The 8,530-nt window shown below is 34.4% G+C and overlaps 2 non-coding genes across 2 annotated transcripts; both read right to left on the bottom strand.

Moving 5' to 3' along the window:
• Window positions 1–3,953: 3,953 nt before the first annotated feature.
• Trnav-aac (transfer RNA valine (anticodon AAC)) lies at window positions 3,954–4,026 on the bottom strand. Its single transcript has one exon. It is a non-coding gene; the product is annotated as a tRNA-Val (tRNA).
• A 3,652-nt stretch (window positions 4,027–7,678) lies between these two features.
• Trnav-aac (transfer RNA valine (anticodon AAC)) lies at window positions 7,679–7,751 on the bottom strand. Its single transcript has one exon. It is a non-coding gene; the product is annotated as a tRNA-Val (tRNA).
• Window positions 7,752–8,530: the final 779 nt, after the last annotated feature.

Genomic DNA, 8,530 nt, shown 5'->3' with positions numbered 1-8,530 from the left:
ACTTTCAACTCCTAGTTCACCCCCTTCTATTTTTATTATAGGGTGAAAAAGTACCATTTGTTTTGCTCCGAGGTCCCATTTACGATTATACCAAAATTCATCATGATTGGTTCAGTCGTTTAATCATGAAAAGGTAAACAACAAAGGACAGACAGACTCACTTACGAATTTATAATATTAGTATAGATATGGTAAACAGTTTGGCTGTTATCTTACTATTAAACCAAGCTAGTAAAGTTTATTGTTGTATCTAGTTTGGCTAAAGCCAAAGCCCGAGGGCTCGGAATAATAAGCAGTGTTGTTTGAAACAACAGACGACCACGTGAGGGCTAGCTGTGGTCTAACTCAGGATACATTCAAAATGACCAGGGGTATTATGTAACTCGCTGTACCATTCAAACAATCACTCACTACATCGTTTATCGTTGTATTTTCGGTTTTGCAACCATCTAACTTGTTTTTTCAACGAAATTACATAAATGTCGTCATTTTTAGTAAAATGGCATTAGTATAGTAGTGGTAGTAGCGAGTAGTAACTTTATTTTAACGAAAAACTGGTATTTACGTAATTTCGTTGAAATAATCATGTTAGACGATCATAATTATATCGAAAATAATAAATAATCGAAAAACGAAATATCACTGCCACTTGATGTGAAATGGCACAGTCAATGTTATTTCGGGGAAATAACTATGTTAGATGATAACAAAAACAAAAATGACATGAAAAATTATGTAGTGACTCATTGTTTGAATGGTACACTGAGATACATAATAAGGCCGCAGAGCTTTAGCAATAGGTTAGAACCGGGGGTTGTTTCACGAAAGTTCATTATCAACAGTGATTGATTAATTTTGATAATTTACGCGAAAAACCGACGATTCTTCAAACTTATGGTATCGCAATGGATCATAGTGAAGAACATCTAATAATGCTGCTTATTTAGTGAAACATAAGTACTTAAGTATATGTTTGTAGCGTCGCTTGATTTCGTCGGTTGTTTACGAAGAATAACAAAGGAATGAAATTATTTACACAGGTTTAGTTCACAAAGATGCTAATCTAATTTAAAAATAGAAGATGATAATCTATACTTATAATAAATCTGTAGAGAGGTCAATTCTGTACATGAAATATATTTCCAAAATAACTATCAGGGAGTGTAAGTAAGTAAGTGATCGATACTGAAGCCAAAAATGCAATTAGGAAAATTTTCGAGCACATTTGTTTACGTGAAGCAATCTTGATAGATACCTTCTTACAAGAAAGAGTTGAGCAGGTCTACCTTATTAAACTTGAATAATAATTATGTACACTTTGTATGACACCAAGTTTCAAATCAGAACCTTATTTTCAAATCCTTAAAGTCCTGTTTGACTACGCTTTAGTCTTGTTGGATATGACGGATATACTGATGGTTGGAGATAAGATCCCGTTCCTGATAGTCCATTTGGGGATAAAGGGTATGAAGGCACGTTATTTCCAAATCCAGGCTTTGTTGGATATGGAGGGTATCCGGTTGCTTGTGGATGATATCCTGTCCCTGATAGTCCAGTTGGGGATGACGGGTATGAAGGCACGTTATTTCCAAATCCAGCAGGCTTTGTTTGATGTATAGGATATCCAGGTGGTTGAGGATGATATCCTGTCCCTGATAGTCCAGTTGGGGATGAAGGGTATGAAGGCACGTTATTTCCAAATCCAGAAGGCTTTGTTTGATGTGGAGGGTATCCGGATTCTTGTGGATGATATCCTGTCCCTGATAGTCCAGTTGGGGATGAAGGATATGAAGGCACGTTATTTCCAAATCCAGAAGGCTTTGTTTGATGTGGACGGTATCCGGATGCTTGTGGATGATATCCTGTCCCTGATAGTCTACTTGGGGATGAAGGGTATGAAGGCACGTTATTTCCAAATCCAGAAGGCTTTGTTTGGTGTGAAGGATATCCGGATGGTTGAGGATGGTATCCGGTCCCTGATAGTCCAGTTGGGGAAGAAGGGTATGAAGGCACGTTATTTCCAAATCCAGAAGGCTTTGTTTGATGTGGACGGTATCCGGATGCTTGTGGCTGATATCCTGTCCCTGATAGTCCAGTTGGGGATGAAGGGTATGAAGGCACGTTATTTCCAAGTCCAGTAAGATTTTTTTGGTTATTATATGCTGTAGAATTGAACAAATGATTGTTATACTTATGTCTTCGTGGTATACAATCTGAATAGTTAATAGTTATACAGCAAAACAGAAACGACAAGAGTAAATTTCTCCACATTTTTACGTGAATACTGTTTCGAATTTTCAGTTAAACTAACATTGATTTATCTTTACAGTTCACATTGAAATAATATCGTTAGATTTCTTCTAACCTTAATTAGAAAGAAATATTATTTTAATTGGACTCTCGATTAATAGACCACAAGCGTATTATCATATTTCTTAATAACCTAATTACTAGATTGTGTTATTTTGAGGGCTTCCAAGAACTTTCAAAATATTATCTTTTGATGATATTAAAAAAAAAAAAAAATTCTACCTAATTTACTATTTTGTCTTTAGAACGATACGCAGTTCGTAAGGTTAGTAATATTTTTCTAATTAAAAACATTTTTTTTAGCTTTAATTCACTCCTCTCTCTATTATCTACGATATCTATATATTTTACGAGTATTTTAAAATATACGTAATTGGTATTTAATTTCTTTTTTTACAATTTTATCCTTGAAAAATAAAAAATATATACTCAGAGGCACATATATATACTAATCTACCCACTTTACTAAAAAGGCGTCATATTAAAGTGGGTGTATAATTGTGCCTCGGAGTATATTTTAAAGATCCCACTTTGATTTGAATTCATTAAATCACTGTATTAATGAATCAATTGTATCCAATGTGCACCACATCTAATATATTCAATTTAAATCGCTACAAATTATCCAACCGAGCATTTCAATTGACGCACTCATTAAAAGTATCCCTCAAGCGGGGTGTTGGGTGTTGGACTAAATACAAAGCCCCGAAGCATCAGACCTTCGTCAGGGGGCAGTCATTTCACGGGTATCTTGTTCCTTGTACCAATTACAATGTGATTGACCGCCACTCGACGATGAGCCACCAGTTGTCCGACAATCGGCATGAGAAACTGAGAACGGAGCGTGTGAGTTAGAGGGGTCTTGGTAAGATGGTCGTCGATATGTACCGTTTGGTCGAATGCCCCGATTGATTGGGATGCCTTCAGGACTAGTCTGTTTCAATAATGAAGTGGTGGATTGTAGTTATATCCGTAGATTTGTTGAATTCGTTAAGAGAATTACTGTTTCTTTTACTTTGATTATAATTGTTGGACAATAAGCATTCTGATTTTTTATATTTCCAAGAATGGGGATGATGACTAGGTTTGAATATATTGATTTTTATAATACATTCGCGTAAATAAAGTCCATATTAACTAATTTATACATAAAAACCAAAGATTGTCTGGATATTAGCAAAATAAATAAGGTTATGAAATTTCAAAATCTATTAAAAATCTTTTATCGTAATTATATGAAAATTCATACAGTTTCTGAACTATAAACATAAACTCACAAATAACAAAGATATTAGGTAGTTATTTTGTTTGAATGCCCATACAAATCCAACGATCATTATGACCTAAGACGTCATTAAATCGTACCATTTTGTATGGAGCATTTTCAGGGATCGGCAGAATATGTTTTTCTTCGATCCACGAATGTTGGAATGTTGGTCTTATGATAGAACTGAGGAGTGTCAGACAAAGGCATATAGAGTAAAGCTTGGCTCTTCATGAGATCTGTTAAGTATTTTTTTACAGTGCTTGGCTGTTACTTTACATGAAACTATTTTAGCAGGTTGTATATAATTTTTATATGTAAAATTTTAGGGCACAGCTATTATGAATCCTGAGTTATAAAAATAGTAAAACAAAAAGTATGTTTCCGCCCGGGATCGAACCGGGGGCCTTCTGCGTGTTAGGCAGATGTGATAACCGCTACACCACGGAAACTTGAAGACATGTGCCAAATTGTGCGCACGCAATCTAGATCTTATTGTAAAAGAGAAAGTGCGTTGGCGACTAATCGAAATCTAGATCATGAACTAATTATAGCAACCAGTCTACAAGGACAAGCATTGACAGTTAACTAGCGGACGCCCGCGACTTCGTCTGCGTGGAATTTTATTGTTTCACAATCCCTCGGGAATCATGGATTTTTCCGAGATGAAAATTCACCCATGTGTTAATCCAGAGTAAAATCTATTTCCATTCCAAATTTCAGCCAAATCGGCTTAGTAGTTGCGACGTTAAAGAGTAACAAACATTTATACAAACATCCTTAAAAACTTTCGCATTTTTATTATTAGTTTCTTAATCTTTTTAAAATTATCCTTTTGATGAAAATATCTATAAACCCGCGGTTACATCTAATGATAATGGACGTTGCAGTCAAAGCTGAAAATGGGTTAATTTAGAAGAGTTAAAAGTTTTTTTTATGGAATAGGCTCGCACTTGACCACGATCTCACCTGATGGTAAGTGTAGTGTGGCCTAAGATGGGACATCGTATCGTCGTATCGTTATCAACCCATATACGGCTCACTGCTGAGCTCGAGTCTCCACTCAGAATGAGAGGGGTTATCAATGGGGATGATGATTATGATGGCTTTATTAATTTGCTTTTTATAATACATTCGGGTAAATAAGGTCAATACTAATAATTTATACATAAAAAGCAACGATTCTCTGGATATTTGCAAAATAAATAATATTATAAACTTTCAAAATGTATTAAAACTCTTTTATCGTAATTAGATGAAAGTTCATAGAGATTTAGCTTCCCTACATTAAATGTGACATTTTTAAATAAAATAAACGCACAAATAACAAAAATATCAGTAATTTTGTTTGAACGCCCATACAGATATAACGATCATTATGTACCTATGACGTCAATAGTTCGTGCCATTTTGTATGGGGCGTTTACAGGGATCCACGGCAGTGCCGCAAATCTGTATCCTTTAAATCCCTGTAGCTCCAAAAGTAATGATCGCAGATACCCTGCTACTTTTACAAAATGGCTTTACTAATAGCAAACTCTTAATTTTTATACAATTTAAAAAACTGTCATCATCCCTATTTGTCGCTATAGGTCCCGCCAAGCGAGTTGAACCAAAATAGCGGTCATCTGCGCCGGATAGATGGAAGAATAATAACTGAAGTGTCCTAAATACAAAATACGTTTTACAAGGAATAAAATCAAGCACTAATCCTGAAAAATCTTTATCTAAACGAAGAGTGCAAGCTGCAAAATATTCAAACAAAGTTTACACGTCCTAGTTCCTCATCAAGTAACACAAAGCCGCTGAAAACCATTAGCGCCATGTCGGGATTTTGTTTTTCATATTGAATTTACAAGTACAAAAAGGCATAGACACGAGAAAATCAAGTACAACCCGTTGTACCATAGACAAAACCGAAATGAATGGGCGCGTAAACACAGTAAGGGCTGCCATGTTTTATGAAGTCATATAGCTGACAGTTAAGCAAAACACTTAATGTTTCGCCTACATCATTATCTCGTTCGTACCACCCCTGTTTATTTAACAACCAATCATTCAAATTCAGACTTTATTGTAATGATATAAAAGCTATAATAGAACGTGTAAGAAGTTTGCAATGATTATTTGAACTCTTGTTATGTTAGTTGGTTTTGTTGAAAAGAATTATTTGTGTAATGGTTTTTCCTTTCATAAATGTATATTATGCGTTTCAGGGAGAGGATGTTTTAATCAACAATAAATTATAGCGTAGACATACAAAGGAAATATATTATAAAAGCAATTTCAAAAGTTCAATTTAATTATGAATGATTTTTAATAATTAACATACAAAATATTGAAGTAGCAAATGAAAAATACAAGTAGGCATTTAAAGTTTCTAGCTTGTGCTCCTTTTTAAAAATTTCTTTTCTTCAATACGATAATTAATTTTGATGTGAGACTAAATAATTATTAATTTAGTTTCACAACAAAACTAATTATCGTGACCATAACAACTGGCTTAACATGCTCTCTAGAGCCCCGATATCTGACGTCATCCAGACGTGGGCTTTTTAACTCACGGAGCGCCCGGACTGATACAACTAATTCACTCAGGCCAACACACCCTTCCCGAACGGCCCTCTAAGCCGAGGTCCAAGTCTCAGAGGAGACGCCCTTAGAGAGTCTTTCCGCCCATCTACTCTGCTTCTGCCTTCGGGCCCCATCAGGCGATGCTTCTGTGCTCGCCCAAACCTCTCGGTGACGCCGCTGAGGTCCCTTATGGAGCCTACGGCACTTACACAGTTGACCAAATGAAATTTTAACACAAGAAGGAAAAGAAGACGAAGAGAAATCCTTATATTCCATACCCAAACCCATAACTAGAAACCAAGACCGTAATATCGGAGTAATGTAACCACTGAACCTATGAGGCTTTTCATTACCAAGGCTATATTATTACAACGCAAACTTAATTTGGGAAACTGAGACTGCCTTCGAAATGTCAAGCCGTAATTAAATCAAAACTCGAGCTATTAGATAGTGTAGTATCTACAATTTGGCGTTAATTAAAATTAATTATTTTAGACCTGTCTCCGCCACATCAAAGGGCCCTGTAAATTGATACAACTCGATAAGTCGACGTCAAACGTTGCCATGGTAACATTGTTGTTTTTGTTTGTCTTTTGTGTCGGTTCTTTTGCAAGTATTATAAAATTTCTTTATTTATTCAATTAATAACAGATGCCCCACAGTTTCAGCCGCATATTTCCTGTTATCGTGGGAATACGGAGATAAAATATAGCTTATGTATGCAGTGAAAGTGTAGTTTTTCAACAGCGAAAGAAATTTTAAAATCGGTCTAGTAGTTTTTGAGTTAAATCGTTACAAACAAATATCAAATCTTACTTCTTTACAATTACCAGTTTTGAAATTCGATATGTATAATATGATAACATTGGTGGCAAATTAGTTTTTCATATTAAATATTTTATTAACAATACTTTGTTAGTTTATTTATCTCTCTCCAGTCAGTCCCTCATGATTGAAAATTGAGGATTGTGATCATCCCCTTCGTGAGTAATCTTTTGTACAATGTAAAGTAAAGTACAATCACAGATTACTGTGGTACAATGCTCCGCCATCATCTACAGTTCCTGGGTAGTGTCTCAATACTTCGATCCAGGCAATAACATCATTGGATCCAGGTAACTGTGAACACGTAAGAAAATGTGGTTAATAGGTACTTCCGCAGATTAACGTTAAAAAGACAGAAAGATAAAACAACTCTATAAACCTTAAATCATTTGTCGGTTAAATAGAATAAAATTGAAGTACTTAGATAACTGTTTGTGAAAATATTTCTAATAATATATCCAAATATAAATGGAATTTGTTCATACGTTGTATAAATACAAATGACCAAAAGATAATATTAAAGTTAAACTCAATTGATAAGATGCAATTTTATTTTTATCACTCCCGTCCGCGAATTCTGTAGTACATGTTAAAATAAACAAAAAAAAAAGTGTAAATGCATAATAAACATATTGATAACCTTTTGATAAAATTATAGACATTCATTCATCAGTGTATGATATGATAGGAATTTGCAAAAAACTATGTTTCCGCCCGGGATCGAACCGGGGGCCTTCTGCGTGTTAGGCAGATGTGATAACCGCTACACCACGGAAACTTGATATGTGGACACGAATTTAGTATACTAAAGTATATTTTATTATGTTGTACAATGTGAAAGTAAGTAGCTCATTAATCAGCAAGTGGTCACCAAACTTAAATAAGTAGGCCGTGGAAAAGATAGAATGCCATTTAGATTGCTGGCCTATTCACTATTTTGGTCCTTAATATCAAACTATTAAAATAAACATCAAATCAATTGACAAAATATCATCTACCTACATAAAATATCCACCAGAAGGCACCGGATGACATTTGTAACATAGAATCTCAATTTCGTATAAGTCAACTAGCATAGTCAAAGATAGCAATTCGTTTTTTTTTCAAGATAACTTTTTTTCTATATATCTGATCTTAATGATACAACGCCTATATGTTGCCCTGGACAGACAGACAGACAGACAAACAAGAAAATCAAAAAAAATATTTTTGTATTCTATTGCTCATTTCTAATCGCCCTAACTTGATTTTAGTTAAATTTGGGCAAAGTACAGACACTCGATTTCTACTCTTTTATTATAGTATAGATAGATAGATATAGATATCAATTTAGTTAATCCAATTACTTGCTGTAATCGCTGTAATAAAACTTGTCGGTAAGGTGATTAGAAGCGATTGAGATCACATAATCCTACAAATTTTATTTGCTAAAAGATAATATTATTATGATAAAACAAACAAAAGAAAAAAAAATATAATATGCAATAAAGTTGTTTTATATTACATAACAAAATAAATAAAAAGTAAATCTGAGAAGGAAGGCATTCGTTTGAGCAT

The sequence above is a fragment of the Bicyclus anynana genome, chromosome 1 (assembly GCF_947172395.1).
Source record: "Bicyclus anynana chromosome 1, ilBicAnyn1.1, whole genome shotgun sequence".
Classification (NCBI taxonomy): domain Eukaryota; kingdom Metazoa; phylum Arthropoda; class Insecta; order Lepidoptera; family Nymphalidae; genus Bicyclus; species Bicyclus anynana.
This window is presented reverse-complemented; position numbering and strand designations above follow the sequence as displayed.